We start from the raw sequence: 14981 nt of genomic DNA on the forward strand, positions 1-14981 counted from the left end.
CCGTTGTCCACCCCAATCTTTTTCAATAAAAGATACAGATTTTGCTGCCTCATTCTGGAGGTACAATTATTACCATGTCCTTGAGCTTCCTGGGGCTTTGTTTTCAAAGTTATTGTTTTAATTCTTAAGTAAATTGGTTTTCTCCTCCCGGTCTCCAGAAGTCATAATATAAAGAAATAGAAGTTTGGCTTCTACTTGAACAGGAGTAAATACTATGCTAATATAGCATGTGTCCACCTTCATAATGCTGCTTTAAGCTATCTAGAGGCATCTTTATTTCTCAATCCATGAATATCAAAGTTCGTTTTACAAAGTAATTTCTAAGTAACTCTAGAAACACATGTATCATGTTCCCATTTGGTCCTTGTTGGATATCTTTTTAATCCCAGTTTCGGAAACTTAAAATCATGTGTGAAGTGAAGTGAAGTTGCCCAGTCGTGTCTGACTCTTTGCAACCCCATGGACCGTAGCCTACCAGGCTTCTCAGTCCATGGAATTTTTCAGGCAAGAATACTGGAGTGGGTTGCTATTTCCTTCTCCAGGGGATCTTCCTGACCCAGGGATCAAACCCGGGTCTTCCGCATTGCAGGCAGACGCTTTACCATGGGAGCCTCCAGGGAAGCCAAGGGCTGATAATGGGTCGACATGTTTCTTTCGTCATATAAATGCTGGTTTTGTTTGCAGTGGAGAATTTACAAGTAGTATCAGATCTCTTTCTCACCCAAGTCTTGAGTTAGGATGTTTATCATTTTTCTAGCCAACTAATCATTTAGAAATAAAGCTTTTTAAACCACAAAAATGAAATTTACCGGACTTTCACCCACGATAGTGAACAGGTCACAAGGCACCAGTGAAAACTGCCATATAAAGAACAACTGTAAGTGTTGCATATATTTTGATTAATGCCAAAGCAGTTGTGATCCAACCTATATTCACGTTTTAAGATGACAATAAAATGTTCAGAGATCTATTTCTCAATCAGTCACTGGGTAACTCATCTGTAACCCAGCCAATACGGGATATGAAGGAAATCTGTTGTAGCAAATGAGAATAATACCTGAGATTATTTAGACCCAGAAATGAAGAAACAATAACAACAATTGTACATATATTGTAAAAACCATTCCAAGAAAGAAGAGAACTCACATTTTACTCAACATTCACCTAGTATTCTTCTAGGTGCTGCAGATGTTAAATAATTTAACCTTCACAGAACTAACAAGCAGGAATTCTTTGTTTTCTCAGCAGATAAAGAAACTGAGGACAGTAAGTCTGTTTTATCTAATTCTAAAACTTAACTTTGTTTCACCACACAATGGCAAGGATCATTTTGATCTTAAAATTGCTTCAAGATTTTTGGCATGTTGATCTTTACCTTCCTAAGTAAATGGAAAAATCTGATATTCTGTACATGTTCATCCCCACATAGCAGATAATAAAAGGTTTTAATTTGTCTATGAATTCCTTAATGGCAACACTTATAATAATAGTCTGGACGTAAGGAGGGATAACTCTTTTCAGCTCTCCGTGCAAAAATCCAGACAACGATTTCTCTTCCATTTCTAATTCTTCATCTGTATGTGATATTTAAATTGAAGTCATCAGCAGATCATAGTGGAAATCAGTTTGTGCCACAAGGCAAAATCAATTGACCGTATTAGAAGAAAGGTTAAGTCACCTTCACTAACCGCAGCTTTGGTACCAGGTTTACTATCACCCTTGAAATAGAACCGGCACGATCAATTTCAAATATCAGAACATAACACACACTCTACGGGGAACCCATAAAAGAAAGCAGAGGAGGCAATATCTCCACAGTTAGGGAAAACCACAGTTTTGATCGTGCATGGAAAACATCAAATTAAACCTGGAACTTGCTTTGACTCAGCATACCAGCTTCTCCCAGTGTTCCAGCTGAAGTTTAATCTTGGGCTAACTACCCGAAGTGAGGCCTCTGCTCCTGTGGCACCCTTGCTGGCAATACAGAGTTAAACAAGTGCCAGCTTCAGGGGAGGCTTATGATTAGTTTCTTCAAATGTGCAAAAATAATGCATATAGGAGAGCACTCATCAACAGCTTATCATTCAAAACAAAATCAAGGAGAATGAGGTTTTCAAGATTTCTCCTTTTCCTATGATTTGATCTCAGATTTGGTGAAAAGTTTGTTTTAGAAAGATTTTTTTTTTTCCTCTGCTCCCAGCTTGGTCTTCAGTCCTCTGTCAAAGTCTTGTACTCATCCACTTCCTTATCCCTTTTATTTCTGCACAGCTCTGTTTACTGAGGCCACAGAGGTCTGCTTTCATGACATCTAGACTGAGGCCGTGATAGACTTCTCTTTGTGTGCAGAGAGGCTGGAAGCAGAGAAGGTAATGTTGAAAGGGTCAAAGTGATCAGGGTGAGCTAGAGAAGGTGGCCAACTTACTTACGGCCGCCAGACCTCAGGTGTACCCTGGAAATCCAGGAGATAATATCATTGCACAGATGCCAAGAAATAGTGCATTCTCATACCATCGAGGGTCATTACTTCACCTTGTGGTTGGTGTCAAGAATGTTTATTTTAGGTGAATAAGGTTGACACGTTCTACAGTATTTGAGGAAGGCAGACTTGTTGAATGAATGGATGAGAAAGACAGTGAATTCCGTAGATAAAGGCAGATGTCTACAGAAAGCACTGAGAATCTTCTATCACTAAATACATATTAAAAAAAAAAAGCTCAGCGAAACCTGAGCAACCTAACAGAGCTGATATTTCCTAATAACTATGTACTTGGCACCATGCCAGGTACTTGACATGTCTGATTTATTTAAATGCCAGCCACCATCCTGCTAAATATCTTCTGGTGGCCAGACTTGAAGATGATTCCCCCGTGATCCTCGCCTCCCGGTATTGGTGTCTCTGTGCAGTCTTGTCTTACAGTGAACAGGGCTGACCTGTGTAACTGGTAGGATACTGCAGAAAGGACGGTGTGTGGCTTTCGAGGCTAGGTGACACAAGCCACGTGGCTTCTGCCTTGCCCACTCTTGGGTCACTCTGAAGGAAGTCAGCTCCATGTCATTAGGACACTCCAGGCAGTTTTGTGAAAAGGACCACAAACTGAGGAACTGAGGCTTCCGATCACCAACCTGCATTATTTGCCCACAATGCAGAAATAAGCCCAGAAATAAAGCTTCAACCCTAGTTAAGCCTCCGATGAATGCAGCTCTAGCCAATTTCCTAAGTGCAACCTCATGAGAGCCTTTGGCTAGTAGACCCTGGTGCTATGAACCCAGCGAAGCCAAGTCCAGATTCCTGGCACCTAAAAATTATATGAAATAATACACTTTTATTGTTTTTTATGGTTATATGCCACTAAATTGGGGGGGTCATTTATTATACAGCAGTAGATAGCCAGTAAAAGCTTTTTTACTCTCAATTTACAGATGAAGAAATGAAAACTAAGAGAGCTACAGTTACAAAATGCTACTTCTCTTTTTTCAGTATATGCCAATAAAGACAGATCATAGAGACTGCATAAAGTATGACATGGGAGCCAAGGAGGAGAGTAATCAGGAATGGACCAAGAGGCAAAGTTCAGTTATTTATTTATTCATTCATTCAACAAATAAATTCTTGAGAATCTACTATCTGCCAGACACTGTTATGAGCCATGAAGATTCTGCTATGACCAACATCAAGGAAATCCCCTGCCTGCTGTCTTGAAGCTTACGTTCTAGTGATGAGTGAGTATGTAAAACAATACACCAAAAGGTAAATTACAATAGGAATGGAAAGAGAAGCAGGTCTAGGGAAGAACAAGACCATGAGAAAGGCAGTCTGCCATTGTTTTTTTCCTGCGTTGTGGCTTCTTATGACAAAGTCCTGTATTTCCCAACCCAGGGATCGAACCCAGGTCTCCCGCGTTGCAGGTGGGTTCTTTACTGTCTGAGCCACCAGGGAAGCCCCTTATCTGAGGTGGCCTGAGTGTGCTGCTCTGCTCTGTGACATGACACATGTTAGACGTGGGTCATTTTTCTCTTTTGTATAGTCATGTATCCCATGTGCCTAGAGCTGAGCCTGGCTGTTAATAGGTGTTTAGTAAATATTTATTGCAATGATTTAATGTCTTAGAAGAATAAAAGTTTTAGGGAATTTAGTTGCCTAATAAGCTGTTCTAGGTTGAGCATGTTACTTAAGACAGAGTGAATTCTGCCAGTGTAACTCCTCTTCCATTTTCAATAGAACAAAATGCATTGTGTAATAAATATGATTTTCCTCTCAGTAGCCATGGCAATGGCACCCCACTCCAGTACTTTTGCCTGGAAAATCCTATGGATGGAGGAGCCTGGTGGGCTGCAGTCCATGAGATCGCTAAGAGTCGGACACGACTGAGCGACTTCACTTTCACTTTTCACTTTCAGGCATTGGAGAAGGAAATGGCAACCCACTCCAGTGTTCTTTCCTGGAGAATCCCAGGGACGGGGGAGCCTGGTGGGCTGCCATCTATGGGGTCACACAGGGTTGGACACGACCGAAGCGACTTAGCAGCAGCAGCAGCAGCAGCAGCAGCAGCAGCCATGCCAGAAATTAATTTGAGTGCGCAAGATCTTACAATCTAACCCTAATGCCGTCAACACGCAGTCAGGATTCTAGGATCCTCCTAGAAATCAAAATACAATTCCTCAGAATGTGAGTCTACGCTTAGAGGTGAACCAGGATGTATGGTGTATGCCTACATTGCAAGGAGATGGGGGACTCAGACTTTGAATGCAGGTGTAACCATAGCCTTCTTAGAATTAGTCATCGTGGGATTAGAGTGGCTTCAGTCCTGGAAACATCATGGGAGTGGATTTCGCAACAGCCAACTGCAAGGTGAATCCTTGGAAATCAGGATGAAAAAGCTTTCCTTCCCTTAGACTGATTCAGAAACCTGATTAGGGGTGTGGATGTGTGCTCATAAGTGGGTTTGTATGTGTACATATGTGATTATATGCCTTTGTTTTTTGAAACAGAGGTGTGTGGTGAACACCTTATTAGAACAAGTAGGTGGATAAAGTATGACACAGCAGCCAAGGTAAAAACCAGGGAAGTGAAGCAGAAGAGCTTAGACTTAATTTTGTGCATTTAACACATGACTTGTTTTGTTTAGGAGTATTTATGAATTTGCCTGTACATTTATTATACAAAGTGGTAATTACTTGCATACATAGGTTATATAGTGCTCAAATACGCGTGGTTTATACATATTTAAATATGTCAAATCTTTGAGTGAAAATATTGGACTACTAAATATTTATACTTCTAATTGTATTAGAGTGGGGTATATCTGTGTCTGTGTGTGGTTGGCAGAACAATGGCCTCTTAGAAAAATGCCCTGACCTAATACTTGCAACCTTTGCATATGTTAAATTACTTGGTGAAAGAGGAGAGTGAAAAAGTTGGCTTAAAGCTCAACATTCAGAAAACTAGAATCATGGCATCTGGTCCCATCACTCCATGTCAAATAGGTGGGGAAACAGTGGCTGGCTTTATTTTTGGGGGCTCCAGAATCACTGCAGATGGTGATTGCAGCCATGAAATTAGAAGATGCTTACTCCTTAAGCATCTTACTCCTTAAGGAAAGTTATGACCAACCTAGACAGCATATTAAAAAGCAGACACATTACTTTGTCATCAAAGGTCCATCTAGTCAAGGCTGTGGTTTTTCCAGTGGTCATGTCCGGATGTGAGAGTTGGACTATAAAGAAAGCTGAGTGCCAAAGAACTGATGGTTTTGAATTGTGGTGTTGGAGAAGACTCTTGAGAGTCCCTTGGACTGTAAGGAGATGCAACCAGTCCATCCTAAAGGAGATCAGTCCTGGGTGTTCATTGGAAGGACTGATGTTGAAGCTGAAACTCCAATACTTCAGCCACCTGATGCAAAGAGTTGACTCATTGGAAAAGACCCTGATGCTGGGAAAGATTGAGGGCAGGAGGAGAAAGGGACGACAGAGGATGAGATGGCTAGATGGCATCACTGACTTGATGGACATGGGTTTGGGTGGACTCCGGGAGTTGGTGATGGACAGGGAGGCCTGGCGTGCTGTGGTTCATGGGGTCGCAAAGAGTCAGTCATGACTGAGCGACTGAACTGAACTGAAATGGGAATTAAGGTAGCAGATGAAGTCATATTTGCTAATCTGCTGGTTTTGAGATAGATTATCCTGGATTGTCCATTTGGGGTCAGTGTAATCACCAAGGGCCATAATATAGAGGAAGGCAGAAGAGTCAGTGTCAGAGGAATAGGTTATGAGTGGACTGGCCATTGCTTGCTTTGTAGATGGAAGGGAGCCAAGCCATAAGGACAGCTTGCAGAAGCTGGAAAAGGCAAGGAGACAGATTCTCCTCCAGACCCTCCAGAGAGGAGCAAAATCCTTCCAACACTTTGTCTCTAGCCCAGAAAAACCATTTCAGACTTCTGACCTCCAGAACTCTTAATACATTAGTTGTATGCTGGGAACCACCAAGCTTGTGGTAACTTTCTATAGCAGCAATGGAAAAGTAACTCAATGCTACATGCATTTGTAAATTTTATGAAAACACACATGATTTCAAAAAGTGAAAGATTCAGGAGTTGCCTTGGCTTATAGACTGAAAAATTCCATCTGGAAGTCAGATCCCAGGAATAGTCCTTTTACTCTAACGAGTATCATAATCGATAATCCTTAACGTTATCTCGTGTGTACTTGTTGACGCCTTGCAAAGCTGCACACCACGCCATATATTTCCTAAACAGCAGCATTTAGAGCAATCGTTTCCATTTAAATGCTGCTTTCTACAACCATTTGTGTCTTTTTTCTTTCTTTAATGCATTTTAATTAAAGGTAAGAAAAGAATAAAAAAGATGAGAGAACTAACACAGCTGCAGTGTGTAGGTGTAAGATATTGCCGCCCTAAGCCTTATGCTCAGTTTGAAGGTAGAAACACAGTGATTATAGATACATTTTTACATGAAATTCTACATAAATCCTTGCTTTGAACATGAGACTTTATGGAAGGCAAACCCACACTGCGTCTTTGTGAATGCACACTGATATTTTTTATGCCTAATTAATTCTAATGATGGAAATCTATATTGCAAGTACTCATTCAACAGAAAGGTATTTTTTGAAATATAAATAATTGCACAAATAATTGTTGGGTAAATTCTTGCAGTTACTGATAACTGTGCCAATTTCGAACATAGTATTTTAGCATACAGAATTACTTGCCCTTGCCAGGCAGTAAGAAAAATTGCAAAATCAAACAGTCAGTGTGAGAATTTAAAGCCATACAAAGGAGAGTTAATTTAAATATGGCTTCCTTCAGGGACTCTGCTGTATTTAGACCAGCTGAAATGTGCTTTAAAAAAGGAAACTCGCTTTAACATTAGCATAAGTAAAACAAGTCTGCCTCAAAAACATTCTCCTGTGAAAGGTCTGTGGGTCACCCACTGTCTCCAATAGATGGTGGTGTCTCTTATCACCATTTAGATGATCACAAGTGATACTGAAATCTGTTAAAATATATCACTAGTAAATGTAGAAGTCAATAGCAAAACTAGAATAAATAGTATCTTGTTTCCTACATCATTTAACTAACATAAAAGACTTTGTAGGAATCTGCTGGTGTATTACTGTCATTCATTATTAATGGTAATAATTTTCTTGCCTTATAACTAGTAGCTGGTTTTGTCTTTTAAAACAAAGTAAGTCCCATGGCTCTCTATCTACTCGGTGTTCAACTCTACTATTTCCTTATGTTCTAGCCTCTTTCTTTTGTAAATTCTACTTAAGCCTTTCAGTATCTTTATGGAAATTAATATCTTACCAAATAGAGTTGAGGGAATTATTTTTATTTATCCCATAAATTTGTACACATACAAAGCTAAAACAAACGTACTCATTTCAGTTAAATTATTTAACAGTCAAAGGGGAGTTAATCCGTGAACTTGATATTAAGAATAAAACTATATCTAGCGAGAGAAACTTGAATTTCAATCCTGCTCCATTCCTATGTTGTCTTGTGGTCTATGACAAGTTACTTATTGTATTTGAAGCTCAGGGTTTTTGTTGCTGTTGTTAAAAAAATTAAAATCTTCCCCTACCTTGTTGTATTAAATATGTTCATCTAAATTAGGCACACTATATTGCCAATCTAAAATATCCTACCTCTGACCCCCTTCTTTCCCACCAAAACCCTGATTTGGTTCAGGTTACTTTGATCTTAGGGTACAGAGGTATGTTCAAGAAGTAGGTATAACCTCCACTGGACAATGAGATAAAACAGGAAGACTTCTAGGGCCTCCCTGCAAAGATAGAAGGGGGCGAGGAGACTCTTTCTTCCATGCTGTCACCTGCTGGGTACCTTTGCGCACTATTGCATGGAAATACGGTACTTAGGGTTGCTCCCCCATCTAGTGACGGACAAGTCCTCGTGGCTGCTGGACTGATGGGACAATCCAGAGCACCCCAGTGCCAGGATGAGCCCATACCATCTTACAGGCTAGCCTCACACTGACTAAGGCGCATCTCGTTTCTCTTAGAAATGAGAGAGACACCAAGCACCTTCAGGCCCAGCAACAGAGCTAGGGAATGTAAGATCACGTGAGCTGTTGACTCCATCCTGTCCCCTGGCTGGCTCTGAACAAAACCAGAAATAGAAAAGACAGGACTTACTCACTGTCACATAGTATGTCAAAATCATGTCATCGATTTTGGAACATTTCAACTCTGTCAGATTTTCCAAATGTTTATATTTTTTGGGTTTTTCCCATCCACATTTTTAGAATTTTTCTATTTTTTGGTGGAAGTCTATTTTTGATAAAAGCACATCTTTGATTACCTTGGATAATTAGAAATAAAAATAACATTGAAAAGAAATTACAGTGTACCTAAGAATAGGCAAGGATTGTGGAAGTTGTTAAACATGATGATGATGGGTAGTATTATGATTTTGTTAGGTGATGTTATAAGGGAACAATATTAGATCCTATTATTTTGCAAATGGGAAATTTGCTCAGAGTTACAGATTAGTGAGAAGTGAAGTTAGGATATACCTTGGTTCTGCTCTTTTTTTCTGTATGGGCAACTCTGTATAGATCAGTACTTACCACATTGGGTGGAAGATAAAGTAAAAACAGAGAAAGGGGGAAAAAAAACCCTACAGTTTAAATCCAATCAAATATTTGATTTTTAATCAAAGAGATTCAAAAGAGGTCAAGAACAGAGGTATCACTGGATTGCTGCCAAAGTAACTGATCCTATTTTTTTATTCTTCTTAAGCCTGTGCATTTTAAACACCCAGTGAAAGAGAAGTTTAGTGATATACTAGCATGAAAATAGAAAATATTCAAGGTCTAATATATTTACCTTTAGATAGAAAATATGGACAACAATTACTGGCTTCATGTCTACTATGAACCAGGTATATTGTTAGACAAGAGGATGAACATATGGTGCTTGCCTTTACTTGAGTATATCATGTCCCTACATTGTGAAGTATAATTTTTCACAGTATTTTCAAACAGGTGAAATAGATATTAACACCAGAAAATATATATTTGGGATCAATTCTCACTTGGTAACACTGACAATTAAGGCATGAGATAATTAATGATTTTAGAAGAATAATCAATGTTTAGTTTTAAAGGATTTTCGAGTAAAGACTATTTTAGGCTTTAAAAATTATTGTTTAAATTTTTAAAATTAAATGTGAACAGTGTGCTTATGCTTGTAGTTTTAGGATTATATGATTTTTGAATAGCCCCAATAACCAAAAATCTATCTCAGTTGATTTTAAATATTTGGCGTAGTTTTTAGAGCAGCCAGTCATTTCATGACTTCATAAAATGGAAGTCATCAGTTTTCAGTAGCATGGTTTCAGGTCTGCAGTGTACATCTAAATTGCATTCACCCATGATTTACTATGTAAGTTTGATTAACTTAAGTGTGTGGTACATTCTTTTTGTAAAAGTAAATGCAACAAATTAGTGTTCTAAACAGAAGGGGGAATAGAATTAGAGGAAGCAACCCAAATATCCGAGGTTATCTGGGCTGTTTTTAAATGCTTTTTTCCTTCTGTTTAAGTGAAATCTCGTTTCTGTAATTGAATTTAAAAAGCTTGTACCTAAATAATTAAGTTTCCCCCAGTTTGTATGTTCCTTTAGTAACATCTAAATGTTAGTGTTTTATATATATATATATTCAATGGGTGGTGTGAAAGTCTTTTAGAGCAAGTAAGATTTATGCTTTTAATCCCCTCCTTCATCCCATCAGATTTTGTTGCCATAATATAAAAGTAGAATTTCAGATTGCTTGAATTTTTTTATACTGTACTTTTTCTACTTCTGGAGGATGAACTTACATCATTTTTCTTTGTTTTTTTATGAACTCTCTGAACATTTTAAACATAAAAATAAACAGATCCTTTATAATCACAAAAAAACTTCTTCGATTTTGAAAACAACCATTTTATTATTAAAACTTATCAGAGTGATGTAGAACACTTATCCTTTTGATGTGGAGACACATTATTCATTGAGGATGACTTGTTAGGGAAAATTAAGTCCATTATCCTCTAGGGTTAACCACAGTGTTGTACTGGGTAGATCAGTGGATAAACTCTCACGCCCTGGCATGGAAAGTCTCAAGCTCTGCCACCTGTTATGTTTTACCTGGGGCAAAACAGATACTCAGTGCTTTTTCTCCTTAGCTTCCTCTTCTGTAAATGGTTATAAAAATAGTAGCTACTTGGTAGTCGATTCAGTGCATTAATCTATGCAAAGCCCATAGAACAAAACCTGACATTGTATCATGCTACATTCAATGTCATTAAGACCCTGATGCTGGGAAAGATTGAAGGCAGGAGGAGAAGGGGACGACAGAGGATGAGATGGTTGGATGGCATCACCGACTCCATGGACATGGGTTTGGGTGAACTCCGGGAGTTGGTGATGGACAAGCAAGCCTGGCGTGCTGCGGTTCATGGGTTCGCAGAGTCGGACACGACTAAGCGATTGAACTGAACTGATGCGCCATAATAGAGTATGAGGCTTCTTGGTGGTGCAGTGGTAAAGAATCCACCTGCAATGCAAGAAAAGAAAGAAAGAAAGTTGCTCAGTCGTGTCCAACTCTTTGTGATCCCATGGACTGTAGCTACCAGGCTCTTCCATCCATGGGATTTTCCAGGCAAGAATACTGGAATGGGTTGCCATTTCCTTCTCCAATGCAATGCAAGAAACACAAGTTCAATTCCTGGTCAGGAAGACCCACTGGAGAAGAGAACGGCAACCTATTCTAGTACTCTTGCTTGGAAAATCCCTGGACAGAGGATCCAGGTGGGCTACAATCCATGGGGTTGCAAAAGAGTCAGACACAACTTAGTGACTAAACAACAACAACAGAGTATGAAACACTCTTGAAAAACTAAGTCCAAAAAAAGGTTATTCCAGAAATATTACGAATAATTGAAAACATCCTGTGGCATTTTCTCAGTCCCTCTTCTCTGTGGGATCACACAGCTCCAGAAGAGAGGGCAATTGAGTGTTTGCCCTAAGGATGAAGATGGATAATGCCAATGGATCCATGAACACCAGAAACATGCAGATAACTTAGAGGAAAGGAAATACAAATGGCCGATTAACAATGAAAAGTCTTCAACCTTAATAATAACCAAGGAACTGCAAATTAAAATAAGGACAAGATATGATTCACTTATCAAATTAGCAAAGATTATCAAATAACATCTAAAATCCAAGGTTTCAAGGGTCAGAAGCATATTTTTATACTCCATTGATGAGAGAAAAAGTTAATCAGCCCTTTGAGACCTATTTAGCAATATACTGCTAAATAGGCTTCCCTGGTGGCTCATATGGTAAAGAATCCACCTGCAATGAAGGAGACTTGGGTTTGATCCCTGTGTTGGGAAGATTCCCTGGAGAAGGGAATGATTACCTACTCCAGTATTTTTGCCTGATTCCAGGGACAGAGGAGCCTGGCTGGCTACAGCCCATGGGGTTGCACGGAGTTGAACAGGACTGAACAACTAACCCTAGGAATAGAGGAAACATTTAAATGCTCATAACCTGTGAATGACTTCCCTGGTGGCTCAGAGGGTAAAGTGTCTGCTTGCAATGTGGGAGACCTGGGTTCAATCCCTGGGTCGGGAAGATCCCCTGGAGAAAGAAATGGCAACCCACTCCAGCACTCTTGCCTGAAAAATTCCACGGACAGAGAAGCCTGGTAGGCTACAGTCTATGGGGTCGCAAAGAGTCGGACACGACTGAGCAACTTCACTTTAACCTGTGAATTAACAGTGCTCTTTTTGGGGACTTATGCTAAGGAAATAAGAAAGATATTCACACCAGCAATACTTACAACGCTAAAAACTTGAAATAATCTAAATTTCTAACAAGATGTGATTAGTTTAATAAGTTGGAGTACAACCACATGATGAATATGGTACAGTGATTACGGTGATTTTCATAAGTAGTTTGTAAAGGCTGAAATGAGACCAGGAGTGCTACTCAATCAATACTGATTAAGTTCCCTCTAGGTGCAGCGGACTCCATGGTTGTTGGCTCCTGGGTTTACTTGCCCTGTTCATTATCCATGCTGCTCCTAGTTACCTAGTAACTTTGAGTCATAAAACTGAGCATGATCTACTCAATCCTTTTTCCCTTCGGGTATCTGGCTGCTGGAAGACTTCTGTTTTCTTGTTTCTTCCCAGTAACAGAATCTTTCTCCAGAGTCCTGTTCTTTCCAGCCCCATGAAAAAGCCTGTTTTATCCAGTACTGTCCAAGACAGGATTCTCAGTCTGCCTACCTCTGTGACTCAGTTGAAAGATTATGCGGCTATCATACCAAGTCACATACCAAAGCTTAGCTTTTATTAATAAAAAGGTATGTTGATTTCCCATCTCCCAGTCCTGTTTCCTATCTTTTTCAAAAACTTCGTGGGGAAGAAAAATGTTACCTTCCAGGGGACTCTCTACACTCTCCTATATTGAAATTTCATAACGACTTCCATCAAAATGTAGAAATTATTTTAAATCACAAACACTTTTTAATGTCATGGTTTCTGTGGATGAGGAAATTTAAAGTGAAAGTGAAGTAGCTCAGTCATGTCCAATTCTTCGTGACTGTAGCCCAGCAGGTTCCACTGGCCATGGGATTTTCCAGGCAAGAATACTGGAGTGGGTTGCCATTTCCTTCTCCAGGGGATCTTCCCGACCCAGGGATTGAACCCAGATCTCCTGCATTGCAGGCAAATTACCGTCTGAGCTACCAGAGAATCCCTGTGGATGAGGAATCCAGGCACAGTTAATCTGAATGCCAATGCGACAAAGTCTCTCAAAAGGTTGCAATCCATTTGAACTGCATCTGTGGTCTTACGTGATGGTTCAACAGGTGAATTCATTTTCAAGCTCATTCATGTTGTCATCAGAATTCAGTATCTTGTTGGCTGTTGGCAAGAGGTCTCCCTCAGCTCCTTGCTACAAGGAACCTCACCTAACAGCTCACATGTGGCAGGCAGCTGGCTTGGCTCAGAGTTTAAGGAGAGAGCAAGAGTGTGGTCCCACACAGAAGCCACAGTCTCTTTGTAACCAGTTCTCGGAAGTAGCATCCCGATTACTTTTTGCTATATTCTTTTCTCTGGCAGTGAGTCACTAGTCACTTCTCTGGCATTGAGTCATGGTCCACACTCAAAGGTAGGAGATTACACAGGATGCAAATACCCGGAGGCTAGGATCACTGCAGACCATATTAGAGGCTGTCCACGCCCCAAACTAACATTCACATACCACCAGCCAAGCGCATAGATTATCTCGCTTAATCTTTTTAACAGCCCAACGAGGCAGTTATGTGATTAGCCTATTTTTAAAATCAGGAAGCTGAGGCTCAAAGATGTTAAGTATGTGACTTAAGAGCTCACATTTCAGTAAGTGGCAGATCAGGGATTGGAACTGTGGCTGTCTGCTTTCAGATTGTATTCATTTAACTACTTAGAAACTATTAAGGAAAAACAAACTGCAGGCATAGGAGTTACATTTCATGCTCTTATTTATGTTAAAAAAATACACAGAAAAGGGTGGAAGAAAACATGTTAAAATGTTTTTAAAAAACCATTTAACTTTTGGGTGAAGGGATTATGAATGGCTATTTTTAAATGTCAATATTTATTTTCCAATGCTTATACTGCCCTTAAATTTACCTAATGTAGGGGGAAAGCCATGAAAAAAAACCAAAAGCTATCTCTGTTCTAGTGGGGTTTGCATTGACGCACTAAGGGTGAAGCAGAGGGATCGTTCATCGTGAATGCAGGTAATAAAGGGTGCACTGTCTGTAGAGAATTAAAAAACAAACAAACCAACCACCAAAAGTCAATCATTTTTAATATCACTCAATTCTGAACAATTTCAGTGATACTCTTTCTTCCTGGAGCATACTGCCGCCACCATCACTTCCCTCTTACCCATTTTATTAGTCTGGGGATAAAGAAATAAACACACAATTAAGTTACACACAAGTAAGTCAGATAGAGGTAAGTTTTACAAAAAATAAAGCAGGGCCAAAGGGGAGAGCAGATAATGGGAAAGGGTACATTTTAGCATAGGCAGTCAATGAAGACCTTCTCCAAAGGTAATATATAGAGACCTGAATAAGTTGAGGGATTATGGCACCCCACTCCAGTACTCTTGCCTGGAAAATCCCATGGACGGAGGAGCCTGGTGGGCTGCAGTCCATGGGGTCGTGAAGAGTCAGACATGACTGAAAGACTTCACTTTCACTTTTCGCTTTCATGCATTGGAGAAGGAAATGGCAACCCGCTCCAGTGTTCTTGCCTGGAGAATCCCAGGGACGGGGGAGCCTGGTGGGCTGCCGTCTATGGGGTCGCACAGAGTCGGACATGACTGAAGTGATTTAGCAGCAGCAGCAGCATTGTTTTTATAATCAGAGAAATAGAGAAAACACTGGCTGTTGTT

General features: G+C 39.9%; 1 long non-coding RNA gene across 8 annotated transcripts in view; it reads left to right on the forward strand.

Annotated features, from left to right (window-relative positions):
- LOC113884901 overlaps window positions 1-14981 on the forward strand; it is a 135262-nt gene that overhangs the window by 77085 nt on the left and 43196 nt on the right. For all 8 annotated transcript variants that reach the window (XR_003509044.1, XR_003509046.1, XR_003509048.1 and 5 more), the window contains 2 exons: window positions 2269-2366; window positions 3479-3720. This is a non-coding gene — a long non-coding RNA (uncharacterized LOC113884901). The remainder of the gene's footprint in view (window positions 1-2268; window positions 2367-3478; window positions 3721-14981) is intronic.

The sequence above is a fragment of the Bos indicus x Bos taurus genome, chromosome 27, assembly GCF_003369695.1.
Source record: "Bos indicus x Bos taurus breed Angus x Brahman F1 hybrid chromosome 27, Bos_hybrid_MaternalHap_v2.0, whole genome shotgun sequence".
NCBI classification, from domain to species: Eukaryota; Metazoa; Chordata; class Mammalia; order Artiodactyla; family Bovidae; genus Bos; species Bos indicus x Bos taurus.